We start from the raw sequence: 22,743 nt of genomic DNA on the forward strand, positions 1-22,743 counted from the left end.
CCTTCCTTCCTTCCTTCCTTCCTCCCTCCCTCCCTCCCAGTAATGCTTCTAGCCCCTAAGTATACAACTTGGGAATGAGGCTCAGTGATCAAGTCTAACTCCCAATTATCCTTGTTATCCCCTTCCTTTCTGAACTTGGAAAAAAAAAAATAGTTGAAAGGACCAGTTTCATCTTTGGAATTTGAAATTAAATTAGTAAATGATACTCATGATGCCTGTTATATGCAAGTATATGTTAAATGAGAATACGATGAAGTCAGAGAATTTAAAGAATAGCAACAGCTAGCATTAATGGTGCACGTGTGAGACTTCATGCATGAACACTGACAAGGATGCCCTTGGGAAGAGGAAGGCTTGGCTGAGACTAAACCTGTACTCTAGAAACTGGTTGAAGGGAGTGGGGAGAGGGGGACAAAGTGGTTCTCCCTTCCAGTCTCCCTCTCTGTCTACTGCGTGTGAGAAGAGGGCAGGATTATTGTGAAGACTGTCCTGCTGATGTTCACAAATTCAAGTGAAATGAGATGAAATAAAAACCTTATACTTTCCTGGGATGGCGTGGGGGTGGGGTGGTTGGAGCAGAATCTATTTCACTTCTCACGTCACTGGGAGCATCATGGCAGAGGCCAGCCTGTGCACTTGACAGCAATGGAGACACACAATCTGGGACATAAAATGAAACTCAAAAGCAGTTCCATTGGCGTCCTCTCCTGGGTGGGTGACCCTAAACCTTACAAAGACTTCATATTTAAGAAACTTCCCTGTAATTTCCCCCAATGATTCCTCAACTCTCCCTTGTTTTTCCTGTGTTCTCCAATAGAGATATGGAAACAGCTTTTTTGCTATAGCTAATGTCCATAAAGGCTTCTGTGTGACATGGATTGTATTTCTGGACTGGGGGAGGGGGTATAGAATAATGGGTAAGAATTGAGGCTTGAAGACAGATTTTTTGTTTAAGCCACAGCTGTGCGATCACAGGCAATTTACTTAAGCTCTCTAAGCCTCAATTTCCTCACCGATAATGTAGGGATGATAATACCGTCCAGCTGATCAAATTACTGTGAGGAATAATCTAGAAGAAGGGCTGCCCTATACAAATAGAACACAAACCACAATGGGAGCCACATGTGTGATGTAAAATTTTCAAGTAGCCAGTTAAGAAAAGTTAAAACAGGTGAAATGAATTTTGATACCATAGTTTACTTAATAGGTATAGAGTAATTCAACATGTACAAAATACCAAGATATTTTACATCCTGAGTCTTGAAGTCAATGTATATTTATATACATAGTGTTATTCTTTTTGTTTGAGACAGGATCTTATGTAGCACAAGCTGGGCTCAAACTTATTATGTAGCTGAGGATGACCCTGAACTCTTGACCTTTCTGCCTCCACTTTCCAAGGGCTGGGATCACAGGCATGCACAACCGTGTCTGGTTTAATACAGTGCTGGAGTTTGAACCCTGGGCTTTGTGCATGCTAGACAAGCACCTTACCAACTGAGCCACATCCCCAACCCTTCCTAGCATCTCTCCATTCAGACATACCACACTTCAAACACTTGATAGTCAATAGAGACTAGGGAAGAGTTGTCTGGGGAGAAGCTGTAAGGCATTCAGCTTTGTGCTAAGTATTCAGAGAATGTACAAACTGACATTAATATGAGTCTCAGGGGCCTCTCTAATCATCTCAAAGCTTCTGTAGATTGTCCATGATACTCTAGGAAATCCCTGGAAAGGGTGGTTGTTTAACTTCAAGCCCCCAGTTACCTTAGGGACAAATACCTTATGGTTACAGCCATCTGTTATATGGAAAGAAATGTAAAAAAAAACGGCTTCATAGGGGTCTGTGTGGTGAATATATACTATGATTTCCAACAACCTTCAGGGTACTGACTCATGAAGCTCTAAGAATGAGGTACCACTACTTATCACCTCGTATAAACAGGACATAATTGAACATTTGCTAAGAAACCACCTGCTCCTGTATTTCCCCTCTTCCAAATAGTCAGGTGCTAAGTAACACGTTGTGATCAAAAGTTGACTTGTTAAGCTAATACCTGGAATCCAAGCACTTGAGAGGTAGAGGAAGGAGGACCAGGAATTCAAAGCCAACTTTGGCTACATATCAACTTCAGGGACAGCCTGGGCTACATGAGATTCCACCTCAAAAAAAAAAAAAAAAAAAGTTAAAAAAAAAGTAAAAATCCAAAAAAATTTCACAAAATATTACATCAAAAAAAATAAAAAAAATGTCACAAAAAAATAAACAAAAAAAAAAAAAGTTAAAATTCCAAGAAATTTCACTAAGTATATACTCAAGAGAAATGTAAAACATGTTAACACAAATATATACATACATACAAAGGTATACTGCACTATTATTCATAATAGACAGGAAGTCAAAACAAATCAACTGACAAGTGGATAAACAAAATGTGGTAGATTCACACTGTGGAATAGTATCAAGCCATAAAAAGGAATGAAGAACTGATGGATCATGGGTGGATACTGAAAAGTGTGCTAAGTGAAAGAAGCGAGTCACAAAGGCAAGACTGTAGGACTCCACTTGCATGAAATTTTCAGAGTATGAAAATCCACAGAGACAGAATTGGGATCCATGGGTAAGATGCTATCCCAGTTAGCTTTCTATTGCTATGTTAAAACACTATGATCAAAACCAACTTGGGGAGGAAAAGGTTTATTTCATCTTACACTTCCTAGTGGCAGTCTGTCTTTCAGGGAAGTCAGGCAGAAACTCAGGGCAGGAACTGGATGTAGGGACTGAAGCGCAAACCAGGAGGAACACTGCTTACTGGCCTGCTCCCTTGGCCTGTGCTCAGCCTATTTTCTTATATAACCCAGGACCACCTGCCCAGAGTTGGCACCACCCGCAGTAGGCTGGGCACTCTAACATCACAATTGAGAGGATGACCCACAGACACGGCCACACACCAATCCAACTAAGGAAATTCTACAATTGAGGTTCCTCTTCCCAGGTGTGTCCAGTTGAGAACTGAAGCCAACCATAAGAGATACTTTAACTAATGTGGTTGACTGAGGTTGAGAATGGCTGCTAACAGCTCTTGGGCATCTTTCTAGAGTGGTGGAAATGTTCTTGAACTAGATAGTGGCGATGGTTGCATAACGTTGTGAATATGCTAAAAACCGATGAATTTTTCTACAAAAAAGTTGACTTGTTGTTCACAGGGAGTACGAGCACGTATCCAAGTACTGCCAGAGACCGGTCATAGACAAGTATTTGTAAGACTTTAAAAATAGAAGTGATTACTCATGAACAAAACATTATTTGATAAGATATCATCTTTAACTGGAGCATACTTCATAGCAAACCTTCCTATCATTCCCATAAATGTGAACTGTTTCAAAGTTTAGCATCAAGCACACCAAGCAGGGACAAACCTAAAGGGCACATGTACACAGAGAGGCATGAACACCCACGTGTGGGACGGGGCAGGATTTTCTGAACGAAGGTGGTTGTTGCTCCCCTGTTTAAGACTCTGCTGTGGCTCCACTGCACCCTCAGAATTGGCCTCATGTATCTGCAACCCCTTGCCCTACTGTGGAAGAGCAGCGGATAGCTGCTGAGCATCAGGCTCCAGAGCCAGAAGACAAGCTAAAACCTAGGGTTTCACGATTCTCCAGCTTTACAACCTCTGGAAACTTCTCTTGTTCTGTGATTCACTTTCCCTTTACAGGAAGGATGATGAGACTGTCTGGACTTGTTGTAAAGATTAGGAGAGAGCAGAGCTGGAGAGATGACTCAGAAGTTAAGAGCACTGACTGCTCTTGCAGAAGACCTGGGTTCGATTCCCAGTGCTCACATGGCAACTAACTGCCCATAACTCTAGTTCCAGGGGATTCAACATCCTCTTCTGACCTCTGCGGGCATTGCACAATAGGGGTACAGTTATATGCATGCAGGAAATACACTCGTATACATTAAAAAATAATAATAAATACTAGGAGAATTAGCATATATGTAAAGCACTCAGAAGAGTGCTTGGCCCTGATAAGTACTTAATCAGTGTTTTCTAAAACGATAAATGAAAATTTAAGCCCTGTCCCCATACCATGGAGAACAGGTTTTCCTCTGTCTGGAATACTCTTTGACCATGACAGCTCTTTCTTTTTCCTCCTTCAGTACTTTGCTCCACTATCACCTGCCTTTCCTTGTTTCTATCTGTAGCATTCAACATTTACCTATGGTCATCTGCTCACATCCCTTGTCCATGGTCACCAACTCACACTAGAAGGCAGAGATCTGATTGCTGTTTGCTCTTCACCCAAAGAACCCAGAATGGTGGCTGAGGGAGGGACAGTCCAGGCTGTTTTCTGACTGGGTGGACAAATGGAGGGGTGCTGGGGAGCTGGGTGAGGGTGAGATGTGACTTTTGCTGGCTCCTCCTTAGCACCGTTTTATGTAGTACCCTGTGCTATGACCTTTTCACAACGATGAAAGATGAAAGAGTATGTAGAGTGGGGGGAAAGCAAAGGAGAGCTAGTTCTGTGAAATGAACCAAAGGTCTTGTACCTGCTCGGTAAATGCTCTACTACTGAGTTACATCCCAGCCCCACAAGAAGCTTTAATAAGACCTTTCGTGTTGCGTAATATGTGTCCTGAACTTGTACTTAAGAGCACAAGGTACTTTTCCATGGCAAGAGGCCTGTTTCCAGGCACAGTAAACAGAAGAGCTTGTGGAAGGTTGCTGCTCACTTGTACGACTGCAGTGTGGATAAGCAGGTGGTCACATGGCTTGGGAGTCCTTGGGAAGGACACACAGCCCACCAAGAGTGGGCTTTCTCATTCTCTATTAGACCCTCTAGAATCTCAATGAAGATCACAGGGCCATAGACGAGCACACCCGACTTCAAAAAGCTGTTCTATAAACTTACCCTGACGAGTTTGGGGAAAGCAGGCTCTAATCATCTTTGGGGTCTTCCCACCTCTCTTGTCTATCTCTCGCTCCTTTCTTGGGCTTTAATACAACTCAGCTCACTCCTGTTCGGAGAAAAACAACTGATGAATCACCAGCCTTTGGGGAAATGTGTCACCCTTGCAGGAGTTTCGCATTAAAAAAAAAAAAAGAGGTCAATATGGAGAAAAAGAAACACTAATGGAGACGTGGGTGATACGGACACTAATAAGCCTGACATGGTAACAATGGCCATTGCAGGCACAGTTAGCTATGGCAATTTGGCAGGTGTCAGATACTCTACCAACAATGCAGACAATTCTCTTCTTTATTTGTGACACCAACACCCTTTGAGGTAGATATTATCAGGCCCATGTTACAATGTGGGATGAAATAATCATCTACACTGCAAATGGATGAGAGGCTTAGAACTAGTTCTAAAATTTGTGCTCTAAGAAGTCATATCATGGTACTCTAACAAACGGATCTTTTCAATCTTCATGTGTATGAGTGTGTGTATGGGTACACGTGCCAAGGCTCACAGGTGGAGGTCAGAGGGCAACCCCCAGGTCTCACTCTTCTACCTCGATGAGGGAGTGTCGCTTACGGTTTACCTCTGCCTTTGCTGGCACACTTCTGAGGACCCTCCTGTCTTCACCTCTCATCTTACCATAGAAATACTGGGGCATAGATGTGCCTTACCACATCCAGCTTTTATACAGGTTCTGAGAATTCCAACTCAGGTCCAGACAATTGTGTGGCAAGCACTTTACACACTGAGCCATCTTCCCAGCCCCAATGAATAGATTTTTAAGCAACTCTGATCCTTTAGGGAAAGAATGGGGATGAGCCAGACAATCACAGCAACACTGTGCTTCTGTGAGAACCCAGGTTCAAATCCTTGCCATGATGCTTAGAGACTTCCTGGGGCAAGGTACAGAACCTCTTTGTGCTGGAGATTACAGTTAGAACATAATGAAGGAGAGTATGGACCACAGCCACAGGAACAAACATGAGGCCCTCAGAGGCTGCATACTTGGATTCCTGTAAATCCCTAGCATTAGAGGCTCCATTCTTTATTTCTTGTTTCCCAAATAACAGAAGTGTTCTTTCACTTTGGTTTCTGCTGTAGTTATTGGTCCATTTTCTCTAAATGTTGACTGAAAAAGTGACATCCTAGAATTCTGAAAGAGGACACCCCGATTTCTGCTTCCCTAACACAGATTCTCTTTGAGTTTTGCACATTCTGAGAAGCTGCGTAGAAAGGACACCGTGCTGAATCACACTTGGGTTTTTGTCTCCAAGTAGCTGTATGACTTTAATAAAGTTACATAACTGCCCTTTGCCTTAGTTTTCCCAAGTATAAAATGGAGGGGTGAGGCCAGATGAACTTGAAGATCTCTCTACTCCAAGGGAGATTCTGTCTGGCAGCTACTTTTCTGGGCTTTCATAATCCTCATAGGGAAACAGATATAAAGTAGATATAAAGCGATGCTTGCAGAGCTAGTTAACCTCCTAAACTATGTTTGGGAGAAACATTTCACATACAATGAGTCTGTAAAGGAAAGGTTAGAATAAAAAAATCCCAGAAATTTCAAAGGTAGCTACCCATATTACCAAAAAGTTATAAAAAATAGTATTTTCGTACCTTCATGATAACTATGTATACAAGTGAGGTATTCATCACTTGAAACATTAATTATAAGTAATATATTACATTTGATAAGGGCATGCTAATCTTTGGTGATATGTATTCAGGACACAATGTAAACAGGAGAATGCTCTATCAATGGAGATTTTTCCATAGAGTATTTAGAACTTTGTTAAGGTTCCTCCACAAGAAAATGAAAGGGGGGGGGACAAAGAAATCCAGGGCAGTTGTAGCTGATATGTCAGACTAGCAGAGACACATCAGCGTACAAGTCTAAAACGTACCTCACTATGAACGCAGTGAGTCGGTGCCTCTCTCCCACCCACCACTTGTCATGTAACCTGGCATGACCTTTCTGAATGTGATTTGACAATATTAATCAAAAGCTTAAGAATGTTCCTTCCCTTTAGTCAGTTAATTTTACTTGAAGAAATTTATACTAAGCCCCATGCATAGGTCTAGGGATGTAGCTCACTTAGTAGACCGCTTGTCTCACATGCATGAAGTCCTGGATTCAGTCACCAACTGCATAAACCAGGCCTGGTAGCACACACCTGTAATCTCAGCACTGGTGAGGTGAAGGCAGGAAGATCAGAAGTTCACGGTCATCACTAGCTATCCAGTGAGTTCAAGACCAGCCTGGAATGTCATAATAATAATAATAATAATAATAATAATAATAATAATTTGAGGCAGTACTATATATGACTTTAAAGAATTAGAAACTGGATTTTGAAAGATGCCTTGGTTGGTAAATTACTTCCCATGTGAACATGAAGACCTGAGTTTGAATCCTCAAGACCCATGTGAAAAGCCTAATACAGTGATGCACCCTGTAATCACCATACTTGGGGAGCTGGAGACAGGAGGATCCCTGGGACTGACCAGAATCAGAATCTCTAGCTGAAACAGAGAGCTCCAGATTTACTCATAGATCCTGTCATAAAAATATAAAGTAGAAGGCCAGAGAGATGGTCCAGCAGTTAAGAGTACTTGCAGCTCTTGTAGAAGACTAGAGTTCAGTTCTCAGCACACACATGGGCTGGCAGTAACACCAATTCCAGGGGATCTGATACCCTCTTCTGGTCTCTACAGGCACCTGCACACACATGCACATACACACAGACACACATAAATTTAAAAATTAAGATGATGAGGCATTGAGGAAGACACCTGACATCAACCTCTGGCCTCCACATACACGTGCACATGCAGCTGCACACATATGTTCTCACACATGGATACATACACACACATGCATCACACACATGCAAAGGAATCAGAAGTCATCTAACTCTTTTTGAAACAGGGTCTCCCTGTAGCCCCAGCTGTCCTGAAACTCACTATGTAGACCAGGCTGGCCTTGAATTCACAGAGATCTGCCTGTCTCTGCCTCCCAAGTGCTGGGACTACAGGCGTGCACCACCACACCCAGCTATAACGTATATTTAAGAACATGTGTGAAGACAATTTTTCCACCCAGATAGATCACAGTATAGATGCCAGAGGTGATCACTGCTACTGGTTTAGTTTCTGAGTCTTTTCAGTGGACAGAGGAACTTGGAACTAGATCTATATAGAGACCAATACACCAGAAGTTTGTCTCAGTAGCATCCAGGATTGCAGTTTTACTACCTCTTATAGCTATATTATCTTCCCCTCATAGTAAGAATCCAGAGTCTCAAGGACAATCAAGCATGATAGAATTCAAATATTTATCTCCAACCACTGAGACATAGAGCCCACTCGGTTTTTATCTCACATTATCCAGAATAGCAATATTTTTGATGCATTTTTTTATTTGTATGAGTGTTATGCCTGCATGTATGTAAGTGTACCCATGTCATGCAATGCCTGCGGAGGATAGAAGAGGGTTACAGATCCCCTGGAACTGGATTTCAGATGGTTGTTAGCTACCATGTGGGTGTTGGGATTCAAACCCAAGTCTTCTGTAAGAGCAGTCAGTGCTCTTGACCACTGAGTCATCCCTCCAGTCCCCAGAATAGCAATATTGACAACTTCCACCAACATTATGATTACCAAATATTATTAAAAACTGTTTTTGCAGTTCTTTTTGCCCTTAGCATAAATCCAATTTGGGAGTGTATCATCAAATTAATGCTGTTATTTGTCTGAGACACAGTTTCATTATGTTGTTTAAATGGTTTCCAATTCCTGGCTTCAAAATAATTTTCCTGCCCCACTTTCCTGAATGGCTACAGATGTTGCCACCACGACTGGCACCCTCTTGTTGTTTTACTTATAACATATCCTAGAAAAAACTCTATAATATGTGTATCTAGGGATCCCCAATACCATCTTACAGCTTCAGGGAGCTCCATTGTGTACTTGCCAGTCTTTGGGGTCATTTCCAGTTCTTTTTTTTTGTCTTTTTTCCTTTTTTGGTCTTTTTGAGACAGGGTCCCTGTAGCCCCAGCTGTCCTGGAACTCACTATGTAGACCAGCCCAGCCTTGAACTCACAGAGATCCTCCCGCTTTTGCCTCCTAAGTGCTGGGATCAAAGGTGTACACCACCACCACCATGCCCAGCTGCATTTCCAGTGCTTTAGTGTGTGTGTGTGTGTGTGTGTGTGTGTGTGTGTGTGTGTGTGCATAAGCAAGCACTTGTGTGTGCACTTGCCTAACATGTGGAAGGCCCTAGATTTCATCTCCATCATCCACCTAAAAACAAAATAAAACCAAAGAGACATATCAACCAATCTGAATGTGTGAGCCTTACTTGTATCCTACTTCAAGTAATCAAACAATAAAAACAAGTTCAAATGTTACTGAGACAACTGAAAACTGGAACGCTGAATATTTCATACTTTAAAGAATTATTAATTTAAATGCAATCATGATTATATTTTTAAGTCTTTATCTTTTAAAGATCTATAGTGAACTATTTATGAATGAAATGATACAATATCTGGAACTTGCTTCAAAATAATATGACAGGAATATGGATGTAGGTCAGCAATAGAATGCTAATGATTGAGGCCCTGGGTTTGATCCCCAGCACCACAAAAAGTAAAGTAACAAATAAAAATGGGCATATAGAGGTACTGATGGCCTAGCCACAGGCTAATAAGTACAGGACTTCATTATGTAGTCTGTCAATTTTGGTTTATATTTTCTATTTTCTATAATAAAACATTAATGCACATTTATATGTAATGAGTATTTCTGAATGTGTGAGAAGTGAGTCTATATTGCTGTAGTGATAAGTACCTATTTTAAGAAAATGCAATCAGAACATAGTGGCTCACATCTGTAATAACATCACTCAGGAAGCTGAGGCAGGAGGACTGTAGTGAGTTCTAGGCCAGTCCAGGCTACAGAATGAGACTTTGTCGGAAAAAAAAAAAAAATAGGATGAAAAAAAGAAAATACAATAAGATGTTAATGGTGATTATGTCTGTATAATAAAATTCTGGGAGATGAATTTTCTTCATTTAATTTTACTGTATATTCTCTATATATCTTAGAATGCACGCATCTTTTCTCTTTTTTCTTTTCTTTTCTTTTGTGTTCTAGAGATTCAACCCAGAGCCACATGTAGGCTAAGCATATACTTTGCAACTGAGCCACACCCCCAGCCCTGCTTATATCCCTGATAACAGGGGAAATGTATTTTAAAAGACAGGTACTTTGTTTAACAATATCATTTTTACAGTTCAGCTAGAATTCAGTTTTGACGCAATGAATATAGCAACTCTGGACTTTTAAAATATGATTAAGCATAATAAATCCTGCAGTATTTAGTCATATTTAGTTTTTAGTGGGTACAGATAATAGTTTATGAAAATATAGTTCTAAAGTAAAGTTTGAGGTTTAGAAATCCTGTCATTTGGTGTAACAGAATAATCTCAGATTTATAGTCCGAGAGTAAGCAGTTAACTTTTTTATCCTCCTTCTTACATAACAGAAAACAACAGATCCAGTTTGGCACTAAGTTTCTCCTCCAAAGTCACCTTTGTGCTGAAACCCCAGCACCTCAGATTTCAGTCAAATAACTTGCAGATGAGGAGAGGTTTCTTAGTAAAATTTTCTTGCAATTCTATGCTAGCCTCTGACAAGTTGGGAGACTCTTTTCTTCAGAGCCCTGGGATCAGAGGGAATGGCTCTCTTTCCTAGTTTCTGATACCCAGAGAGAGCGAGCTGTTGTCAAATTGAATCATGTTAATAAATGTCAGCAAGGACTGACATGTAGCAAAAGCAGAAGAAAGTTGAAGGATATTTTTGGCCTGGCAGTAGTCATTCGGAGATACTACATGGTCAGTCATTCGATGAGATCTCTAAAATCAATCCTCTAAGATTAACAAAAGTTTAAACCCAAATAGCCTTATAAAAACAAGCATATTTTATAATTATACATATAATTGCATCTTCTAAATGTTCTATAATTATGTAGCTGTCCTTCATTTGTTTTGAAATAAAGACAGTTATCTAATTTTCTTTCTTCCTTTCGGTCATGTTATTTTCCCATAAATAAACCAGTATGAAATATGTTATGAAATATATTGACAGATTATCATTGAATCTAGACTTCTGTTTGAATGTAGCCTTCCCAAAAAAAATCAGAGGTAGATGTAATTATGTAGCTGGAAGTGACTTTTTTTTGGGGGGGGGCTCTTTTTGAGACAGGGTCTCCCTGTAACCCCAGCTGGTCTGGAACTTATTAAATAGATCAGGCTGGCCTTGAACTCACAGCTATCTGCCTGCCTCTGCCTCCCGAGTGCTGGGATTAAAGGTGCACACCACCACACCCAGCTGACATTTTCTAGCTAATAAATATCTACAGGCAGAGGCAGATAATGTTAATTTGGATCCATTTGTCTGTTTGAGTTTTCATGGATTAATATATATTTTCCATAAACTCAATCTATACTTACATCTCTATTCCAACAACTTGGGCTAATCATCTTCACATAAATCTCAACCATTTAGTAAGTACAATAACCTTACAAAGTTGTTATTTTAGGAAAAAAGTTAAGGGGGTGGAGTATTTGCCATAATAGGGTCCCATGTTCAATGACTAGCACCACAAACAAACAGCAGATGAAACTGCTTGTTCAAGATCACACAATAATCTATTCAAGGCTGCATTATCACTTTCAAATTATAAACAATGGCAACTGACAATGTTTGCAACAGTCCTCTGTGTCCAGGATCCAGCCTTGAGCTAGACAGTGTGTCAAGTCAGTTGCAGAGCTGGTTGCTGTGTTATAAAAACAGGGCTCCTCCACCCCTCAGAGTACATGTCTGCTAGTGCAGAGATACAGCTAGCCAAGGTGGAGCTGCCTTATGTAGAAAGGTCCCAGCATCAGCAGTCACCAAAGAGAGAGGAGGCAATTGCTCTGCCTTCTGCCTGAATCTTTTAACAAAATTAAAGGAACCTCACACATTTTTAAGTCTGGGAATAAGCGTTTTCATTTGGTGACAAACTAAAGGTCAGCCTGAGAAACTTAAATCCTGACATCTTTCCGGCAAGGATCACTTGTTTGAATCCAGTGGACTCAAAATTTGGAATTAAAAACTTCGTCTTTAGAAAATTATATGTTTGAAATACTGAGAGTTCTAATTAAACATCTATCCCAAATGCAAGCAGGATCCACTGTATTCATTCACTCTTAGCTTTACAAAAAACTGCTTAGAATGTGGTCCTTCTTTGAAAAGCAATTTCAAAGTTCGCCTGCAGGTTTAAAGAATGGAATAAAGAATGCACAAGAAAATAATTTTCCAGGTTTTACTGATTCAGTAATAAAATGGGGAAAATACATTTATAAGAACACAGTTCCTTGGTAACTCAAAAATAATTTATCTAAATGCTAAATGCTAAATCCAATGAAAAATTTAAATCTAATTTCCAAAATTGGCCCTGTTCTAGCTACTAGCATTACAGAAGCATCCTGAGGAACATCTACTGTGCATCACGTAGCTAGGTATTCAAATACTACAAGGTTCCATGAGAGTTCTAACAGAACCGCTTTCTTTATGGCAACATAAAGATAGGTTAGATGAAAGCAGGCTTACACTGGAGGATATCAGAAAGACACAACAAAAGCATTAGGAAACTAACTCTCTTGCCACCAGCTGAACAAATGTTTCCAGAGACCTGAAGTCAGTAAGCAAGAAATCCCTAATCACAAAGGCAAAAAAAAAAAAAAAAAAAAAACAGTTGAATCTACCAGGTTCCCCTGCATGACAATATGAAACAAAATCCTGGAACCTAAACAGATCCAAAGCCCCCACCTACTTCAAAGGAAAGAATGCACTGACCTTTTGCTGCTCCAGTGCCTACCACAGAAATCTCAGCCTGTAGCTGATTTCAAAATTACCAAATCTCCAAAAATTATAGGAGATTGGTATCTTAAAAACACGATTGCTTTGATCACATAGGTCAAGCTCACATTAGCATAAGCGGTAATTAGTGAGGAAGGGGTCATCTACTTCATTCATTAAGCCAGTTCTCCCCCAGTCAGATTTGCCACAGAGCCAGCCCAACTCAGTCAGGAAAGACCAAGAATACTGGATTAAACTATCTTTCAGTGTAAGAACATTTGGACAATTTAAGCAATTAGGTGCTCTGTTCTTCCTCTGTTAATTTACAAGGTATTGATTGTCTTATTTCATTCCTAAATCTTTACATTTTGTTCATTCTTTTTTAGAAAAAAAAATTAAACTGTATCTCAAAAAGCTTCAGGGTAAGGGTTGGTGGCTAGTTGCTGGGAACAGCGAGTCCTGTGCCCTGCTGCCCAGACTGCATGCCCCAAAAGACAAGCAGGCTGATTCTGGTTGCAGTTAGAAGTCCTGAATACCTAAAACGGAGAATATTTAAATCATGATGCTTGTCTGTCTTGCATTAACGTTCATTCTAGATTTAACCATACTGCTCCCCAAATGTCACGGATATATGACCTGCATAACATTTCTCATACCCACATTACCATTTCTTCTCATTTGGATGCAACATCTGCTAATGAGCAAGGCCATGAGAAAGAAGCTGAGCTTGGACTCAGAGTCTAGCTGTGTTGTCTCCAGCCAGTGAGGGCAACTCGGTGCAGCTGGGCGAGTGTGAGAGTTAACGCTGACTGCACAGGTGCCAATCCTAGTTACTCAAGGCATGTTATTTCAATCTCATGCCTCAGTCTTCTCACTTGTCAAATGGTGATGATATCAATAACTACTTTCAAGTGTTTGTGAGGCCTAAAGGTCTTAAAAGGGTTTAAAACAAGAACAAGACCAGGTGTGGTGGCACATGGCTTTAATCCCAACACTTTGGGAGGCAGAGGCAGTCAGGGCTACAAAGTGAGAGAGTCCGTGCCCCCCAATAAAAAGGGTTAGGGTTAGGGTTAGGGTTAGGCTGGGTGTGTGGCCCATGCCTTTAATCGAGGCAGGTGGATCTCTGTGAGTTCAGTGCCAGCCTGGTCTTCATAGCAAGCTCCAGGCCAGCTGAGGCTATATGAAGACCCTGTCTCAAAAAGACCACAAAAGGGGGCTAGAGAGATGGCTCAGCAGTTAAGAGCACTGACTGCTCTTGCAGAGGACCCGAGTTTGATTCCCAGCACCCACATGGCGGCTACAAACTGTCCTTAACTCCAGTTCCAGGGGAGTCCGAAACCCTCTTCTGACCTCCACAACATTGCATGACACGGGTACACTCACAAACATGAATGCAACACACTCATACACATAAAATAAAAATAATAAATAATTTTTTTTTGGTCTTTTTGAAGCAGGGTTTCCCTGTGGCCCCAGCTGTCCTGGAACTCACTATGTAGACCAGGCTAGCCTTGAACTCCCAGAGATCTGCCTGCCTCTGCCTCCCAAGTGCTGGGACTACAGGTGTACACAACCATGCCCGGCAATAAAATATTTTTTAAAAGACAAAAAAAGGGGCAGTTAGAACAGAGCTACAGGTGCCCTAAGTACTCTACAAAGGTGCACAAGCATTAGTACTGGCTGTATAGCCTCATTCAACCTCTCTGTGACTAGTTCATCTTACACACAAAATCTCATACGGTCTTTAGGGAGAGAGAATAAACTCAAATGAGATAGCATATGTAGAAGCTATTTTTAAAATATAATCACACATTAGACAACTCCTTCAACCACATAAAGTTAGTTCAGTTCTACTCTCCATAATACTTAAAATGCGAGTACACACACACACACACACACACACACACACACACACCACTGCTATAGCAAGTACTTCTTACATTTTACTATGAGGATTTACTTCCCTGTTCACCTCATCCCCTCTCCCACTAACAGCTTACCTGCCAGCCTGCCTCACTTTCCCCAGCACACGAGATATACCTGGCCTAGCACAGATACTCAACAAATATCTGTTTAAACAGATATTTTTTGGTTTTTGTTTTTAATATTTTAAAAAAATTATTTTTATTTTTTTATGTGTATGAGTTTATTGCCTGCATGTATGTGAGTGTACCTGTGCCATTCAATGCCGCCGAGATCAGAAGAGAGCTTTGGATTCCCCTGGAACTAGAGTTAAGGATGGTTAGTAGCTGCCATATGGTGCTGGGAATTGAACCTAGGTCCTCTGCAAGAGCAGTCAGTGTTCTTAACTGCTGAGCCATCTCTCCAGCCTCTGTTTAAACAAATTTTGTCCAAACAACTGAGCAAGAATTCTCAAGGTCTTTACCAGGAATGATGGGTTATCCCTTCCGCCTCTTGTCGTCGGTGGACTACCCAGGGAGTTCTTGTTTTTCTTCATATGAAGCACACTGAGATTCTGTCATTCCAGATATAGCCAAGTTCATATGAATACAGTTGTGTCATTTTTTTTTCCGCTAATAAAGAATTTATTGAGCACCTACTGTGTGCTAAGTTCTAAGCCAAGCTCCATCTACAAGTGGCAAGTGTCAGATTTAGTGCCTACATACTGGACAGAGAAAGACCTTACTGACTGAAGAATCATCTGCGCTTCGTGATAATAAACTCCTTCGTTTGAGTATATCATGAGAGTAATAGAGTCTCAGGGTAGGAAAGAATGATTCGCTGGAGCTAAAGGTCATTATTAAATAATAATTAAGGTCAAAGATTTGACTGCCTAAGTTCAAATCCTGTCTCTGGTTTGCATCAAGGTAAATTACAGAATCCAGAATCCTCCGTGCCTCACTTTTCTCATCTGTAAAATGGAGCTGGTAGGACTGATATATTAAAAGAAAATACTGGTGATCTCTTACTGCAGTGCTTGCCACAAAACAGCCATATAGTATATGCTACCATTATGGTTAATCCTATTGTCCTCAGTGTTTTACCCAGTGTTTGAACTTCTATCACAAATGTATTCAGAAACTGAGGCATGGCTTTCCAGCCCTGGATGTCACACCACCAGGGCCCAAAGATTTATTTTCTGCTGTCATTGTCCATTTGGGCAAACGAAATTGCTGTTAAATTCTAAAGTGCTGAAATGCGCATGCTTACATCTTCTACTGACTGGCTCTTAATCTGACATTTGGAATCACCCAGAAGAAATGTACAGTAGCCACTGTAGGATAGCATCTTAGAACAGAGAAGATGGATCTTTGTCACACCCCTGCATATGCCCACACGTGACCTTGGATCCGTTCTTATTTCTGAATAACACTGTTTTCCGGATCTGTTGTTATCCTTCTTGTTTTCTTCTTGGATGCTCTTCTATCAATATCTCTGTTGGAAGCCCAGAATTCATAAAGCAGAATAAATGTGGCCTGATCACAAGTAAGCACTAGAGAGCCAGCTCTGCTCTTGAATGCTCTAGTTTTATTAATATAGGAGATTGATTCTTTCAGAAGGCACATCACATGGTGTTGACTCACCATCTACTTACAATCAACAGGAGGCTCTAAATCTTCTTGACGTGGAGTTGCAAACCATATTGCGCCCACTCTGTACTTGTCTAATTGAATTCAGGGATTTTTGAGGACTTGATACTTGGACCCATTAGCTTTATACTGCTAAATGATTCACTCTATAGCATCCCGTCAGGATTGGGTGAGAGGGAATCCTGAGTGTATCCATTAAGTTGCCAACCCTCTACTTGTGTGTCATCTGTAAATCTGTTTAGCATACCATCAATTTTATCATCATCTTAGTCATCAATAAAAGTATCAAGGGGACAGGGCTGAAATCAGACCTGCATTAGATCCCTAGAGACCTGAGTGTGAATCAGCAACTTAAAACAAATAATAAAAGACCTTTAAAGACATCATATTTGTTGAGTATCTTCCATATACTGTTTCAAGTGCTGTATACACACACACACACACACACACACACACACACAGCGCTAAACAAAACCAAAGAACTGGACCGCCCCCCCCCCCCGCAAAAGCTTGCATTCTAAAAGGAGAATATGATGGTTTTCTCTTCACTGTCATCATGATTAGATCTACAGTCACCATGGAAACATACCTCTTGGGTATGTCTTATAATGATGGTACCAAAAGGCTTTAACTGAGCAAATAAGATCTACTGTGAATGTGGGTGACACATCCCATGGGCTGGGATCCTGGATTGAATACAAAGGAGAAGCAAGCTGAGCACCAGCACTCATCTGCCTCTGTTTGATGACTGGACACACAATGTGATCATGCTCCTACCGCCTTGCCTGCCCTGCCATGATGTAACTGCAAGTGAAAATAAACCCTTCTTCCAAGACCTCAGTTGCTTCTTGTCAGTTTTTTGGTCACAACAAAGAGAAAAGTAATTAATATAAGGAAATAGGCAATAATTTTTTTAAAAGACAGGCAAACACATTAAATGCTAGGAAAAACAAAAGCAAGTAAGAGCTAAGGAAATGTGGAAGTGGGGGTGGAGGAGGGGGCTGTGTGGAGGCCGGAGGGCTGGTCGAGACCTGTTTGTGAAGCCCCGAGACTGCACTGCTCTTGGTCTGTAGTCTAAGTACACATTTGGCCCAAGAAGGACCCGGGTCTGTTCCTTAATATTCCTTCTCTCTATGTGGAGTCACATTAAAAAAAAAATCAATAGAACAAAGATGAAGAATTTAATTTGTCATGAAACAAAAAAGAAAATTTGGAAGAACACGATTCCTCAGGAGAGGTTCCATTTCTTTGTACTCACAGGCTATTCAAACATTGTAAAAACAAGCACAGTCACTGGGAGGCAGTCCCAGCTCCTGATGAAGGCTCCTGAGAGAGGAATGTCCACAGTATTGCTCTACACAGACAGTATATGGTTGAAAACGAATAGCAGAGGACAACTGAAAAGCCATCACTCACCTTATTCCAAGCCCCATGTTCACAATAGGGAACCAGTTATGAGTCCAGTCGCTTATGGAGAGTCAGGAGATGGGAGACTTGGGTGACCTCAAAGAATGGTTCAGTGAGTCTGGACATTGAGCTCTGGAAAAGAAGTCCATAGGGAAAAGAACTTGGGGATCCTTTGGATGTTAGAAGGAGTCGATATATTTTTGTTTATTAAAGTATTAACTGCATTCTTTGATCAGTGAGCTGGACAACTTGACTTGTCAACTTAACACACCTGGAAGCGGGAACCTCGGGGTATTTCTTCCATTGGACTGGCCTTTGGCCATGTCTCTGAGGCATTTTCTTGATTGTTGAGTGATGTGTGAGGGCCTAGCCCACTGGGGGCAGTGCCACCCCCGGGCAGGTGGTCCTATATTATATAAGAAAGCAGGTTGAGTATGGGCCAGGGAAACGAGCCAGTGAGCAGCATTCCTCCATGGTCTGTACTTCAGATCCTGGCTTCAAGTTCTTGCTCTGAGTTCCTGCCTCGGCTTCCCTTGATGACAGACTGTGTGCTAAGCCAAATAAACCCTTTCCTCCTCAAGTTGGTTTTGGACATGGTTTTGATCACAGCATTAGAAAGCTATCTAAGACAATCAGAAATGTATCTTATATTTTACAATGATACTCCTGATGTTGATTTTTCTTGTGTATGTGTATCTGCATGTATGTGTGTGGGGAGTGAGCTTGCACACATGTGTACATGTGTGTGAAGGCCACAGGTTGATATCAGGTGTCTTCCTTAATCTATATCTGCCTTTTTCTTTCCTTCCTTCTTTCCTTCTTTCCTTCCTTCCTTCCTTCCTTTCTTCCTTCCTTCCTTCCTTCCTTCCTTCTTCCTTTCCTCCTTTCTCTCTCTTCCCCATCCCTCCCTCCCTCCTTCCCTCTTTCCTTCCCCCCTTCCTTCCTTCCTTTCTTTCTGGCCAGCAAGCCCCAGAGACTGTGCCTCTCTAGGGCTGGGACTACAGGCACATAGGACTGCCCTTGGCTTTTTCCATAGGTGCCAGGGATCAAAGTCATGTATTTTTTTTAAATCCATTTATTATTTTTATTTTGTATGTATGAGTGTATTGCCTGCATGTGTGTAAGTGCACCTGCGTTGTGCAATGCCTGCAAAGGTCAGAAGAAGGCGTCAGATCTCCTGGAACTAGAGTTACAGACAATTGTTAGCTGCCATGTGGGTGCTGGAAATTGAACCTAGGTCCTCTGCAAGAGCAATCAGTGCTCTTCACCATGGAGTCATCTCTCCAGCCCCAAAGTCATGTCTTTATGTTTGCACAGTAAGCACTTTATTAACCAAGCTACCTCCCCAGCCCACTTTTGGTATTTATAGCCATTCATTCATTCTTGAGCAACTATTTTATGCCAAGGACTTTGTTTGGTGCTAGGAATACAAAGGCAAACAGGATAAATCTGGTCTGTTGGTAGAGGGCAAGGTGAGAACAGGAAGCTAGCTCTGGTGAAGCAGGAGGGAGAGTGGAAAGTTCGTGCCTTCTACACAGACACAAGATGAACAGCAGTTAGTCCTACCGATGTAGAAAGTCTGTTTCAAACGGAGAGCACAGTGAATTCACCCTGTGGAAGTCCCAGAAATGGCTCTACAAGCTGAGTGCCTGCATGCTGAAAGCACTTCTGTAAGGCCAAGGCAGACAGCATCAGCCAGAGTGGTCAGAGATGGGGCTGGAGAAGCAAAGACTTCTGCACGACATAGAAACTTGCAAGGTATGTTCTAGGGGACATAGAGCATACTGAAAGGTGTGGTTAACTCTATGCTAGCATTTTGAAGAGGTAGATGTCAAGACGGCATTGGATTTGGGGCTGGGACAATAGGGTGGATAGTGGTGTCACCAAGACAGCAAAAATATGAATAGAAGATGGAAACTGTAGGGGAGGCAGAGACACATTTAAGCCTTGGCCATATCTGTGATGCCTGGGGTTAGGGAGACATTAGCAGAGCCGCAGTATGCAGCAGGACCAGGAAGTCAGATAATACAGGTTTAGAAACCATCAGTACAATTCACAGCAACTGAAGTCAGGGGCGGTGCGGCACATCTTTAACACCAGCCCTCAGGAGGCAAAGGCAAGCAGATCTCTGTGAGATCGAGGCCTGCCTGGTCTATGTAGAGAGTTCCAGACCAGCTGTGGCTATAGGGAGATCATGTCTCAAAAAACCAAGCCAACACAAAACAACTCACAACAATTGGATTCACTGGGATGGGGTAAATAAGACAGTGTGGGAGCGTGTTGGAGGAGAGAAAAGGGTCCATGGGAGACCCCAGGAGCACCAAGGCTGAAAGCATGAGCAGAGAAAGGCTCCCCAAAACAGTGAGAAGGCACAGCATAGAGGCAGAGTGAGGAAAGGCCAGGGCAACACATTTCAACAAGTAGGTTGTGGTCAACAAAGGCAACTGTTGTTGAGAGATCAAAACAGAAAGGCTGAGGAGCCTACAGATGTATCCATGACCAATTTGACCAGGTGTTGGCCCAGTAGAAATCCTGAAGTCAGGTTCCCATTAGTGGAATAGTAAATGGATCTGATGCATGAGGGCAACTGTTTCGAAAAGTTGGCCTTAGAAGTGGGAAAAGACATGTTCCTAGACTTTGCTCCCAAATGCAGGAAAATGGAGCCCTCATGGAGGCCCATTTAAGATCTTTAGGTAAGATTCATACCTCTCCCTACCTTAGCGCAGTTGACTCATGGCAAAATTATGGGAAGACATAGCCCACATGTTGAACAGTTTTCTCCCAACCAATGCTGGTTTGGCTAAAGCTGTAAAGTAAACTAAATCTACCTTGTATGTTCTCCTCCTAGGTTGCAAAGGTCCACTAAGTTCCCTAGACCAAGGCCCACTGTGATGCCTGAAGGCACATGTCAACTCTTGAGCGGCCCTCCACTGAAATGACCTCTCCAGGGACAGATCTGCTCAGACACCATTCTCACAGTCACTTTCTCTCACCTACTGGCATGGCTCATGCTGTGACAGCAGTCAGAGGGAGGGAGGAATTTGGTCACCTTGGAGTCTGAACAGGCAGCTGGCCCCACAGCTGGCCAGGCAGCTATGCAAGCAGGGAGCCTCTCAGAGAGCAAAATCCAGGAGTCAAAATAAATGGATTAGGTGAAAAACAGATGACCATAGCGGCAAGCAGTGCTGAAGGTTGGTCCTGGGGAGTGAAGGTGAGCCAAGTCCTAATGGATGGACACAACAAAGGGTTTGGACAAGAGGGGAGGGCCAGGGCACAATGTCAAAAGAGGCACCAAAGATGCATAGATGAGATGAAGCAGGCCCACCAGATACACGCATACTGTACAGGTGTGCACATGGCTACCAGTTTTGTTATCCTGCATCTACCCCCAGTTCTGTTGGATTTCTCAGACTTTCATGATATGGCGTTGGTTCTCTCCTTCCTCCTTTGTGTGGGTCCTGGGAATCAACGGGTCACCATGCTTGCGTGGCAAGCACCTTTACCCACTGAGCCATCTCTCTGGCTCCCCTTCATGAAATAAAGCACTTCCTTTTTTTTACAAATTTTATTATTTTTATTTTCTGTGTATGCGTGTATTGCCTGCATGTAGGTAAGTGCACCTGTGTCATGCAATGCTCATGGAGGTCAGAAGAGGCTGTCGGATCCCTTGGGACTGGAATTATAGACAGTTGTTAGCTGCCATATGAGTGCTGGGATTCGAACCTGGGTCTTCTGCAAGAACAACCAGGGTTCTTAACTGCTGAGCCACCTCTCCAGCCCCATAAAGCAAAGTTTCTAACATTCACAATCCACAAACCAGATTTCCACAACCCCCTCTCCTTCCCCCACGACTCTGCATTCCAAGAACACAGGAAAGCTGTGGTGTGGAGCTAGCTGTTCAGTGATGCACAGGCAGTAGTGCTATCTAGCCAGAGAAGACCACAGGATCAGGTAGCCCTCTCCTGGCTGCCCCAAGGGGAAGCAGAGGCCTGATAGTTCACTTGGGCCCATACTCAGTGAGAAAACCAGCTGTGTGTTTTCACAAGTGGAAATGCTATTATGTTATTTCCAAACTATAATCCTTCCAGGTGATCTGGGTTCTCTGAAAAGCGACTGTGCCTGAACCAAAAGGCTTAACTGTCTTTAGTTTGTGATCAGAGTACAGAGAAGAGAGGGAACAATGGTAAACAGCACACACAAACCCAGTCATCGTTTGCCGTGCACAGACAAGCTGAGCAGCACAGTTGCGGCTAGAATTTTTTTTTCCTCATTTTACTCAAGTCAATAATCATTTACCCACTGGATATTGCTTAAAGCAGAATTTTTCATCTAATTCTCATTTAATTGGACTGAAAGGAAAAACTAAATAATAATACCTCATTCGTGTATAATGCTTATCTTTCAAAAAGACACCATAACCATTAAGACTCTAAATTACAGTAACAATACTTTTTATAATATAAATACTGGTAAGGGCTATTATCATTTTACAGATGAGGCATGGAAGAAGCTCAGGAGGGTAGGCACGAAATACTTAGTTCAATGCAACTTGCATTTTGGCGGTGTCCTAACTGGTTTATTTTTCATGTTTTATTAACACTGAAACTGTGATTTAAATAAACATGCTTAAGGAAGTTTATCTCACCCTTAAATTTTAAAGTGAAAACTATCTTGCTTGAAAGAAATAACATGGTCTGAATGCTTCTCTGGTTCTTAGATCAAATCTGGTACACAAACCTAGATCTAAACCCATCAGTTTCCACCACCCAACCCCATGCTTCATGAGATCAGGCTTTATCATCTTCTACCATGCTGTGTGAACTGTGTGTCAACTTCTCTCCATATGTGTTATGTGGCTATGAATTTGCCATCTCAATTGGATTTCGAAAGTACCGTTATATTACATACAAATTCT

The 22,743-nt window shown here is 41.9% G+C and overlaps 1 protein-coding gene across 8 annotated transcripts in view; it reads right to left on the reverse strand.

Moving 5' to 3' along the window:
• Mkln1 (muskelin 1) overlaps positions 1–22,743 on the reverse strand; it is a 377,131-nt gene that overhangs the window by 329,136 nt on the left and 25,252 nt on the right. For 3 of the 8 annotated variants that reach the window (XM_029554908.1, XM_029554907.1, XM_029554905.1), the window contains exons 2-3: positions 17,838–17,960; positions 4,915–5,020 (exon numbers count right to left, since the gene is read on the reverse strand). The exons of 2 other annotated variants lie outside the window; for them this stretch is intronic. The gene's annotated coding sequence lies outside the window, so the exon portion shown is untranslated. The remainder of the gene's footprint in view (positions 1–4,914; positions 5,021–17,837; positions 17,961–22,743) is intronic. 3 more of the 8 variants (XM_029554910.1, XM_029554906.1, XM_029554909.1) reach the window with 2 other exon arrangements.

The sequence above is a fragment of the Nannospalax galili genome, unplaced genomic scaffold, assembly GCF_000622305.1.
Source record: "Nannospalax galili isolate Female #2095 unplaced genomic scaffold, S.galili_v1.0 scaffold1065, whole genome shotgun sequence".
Classification (NCBI taxonomy): domain Eukaryota; kingdom Metazoa; phylum Chordata; class Mammalia; order Rodentia; family Spalacidae; genus Nannospalax; species Nannospalax galili.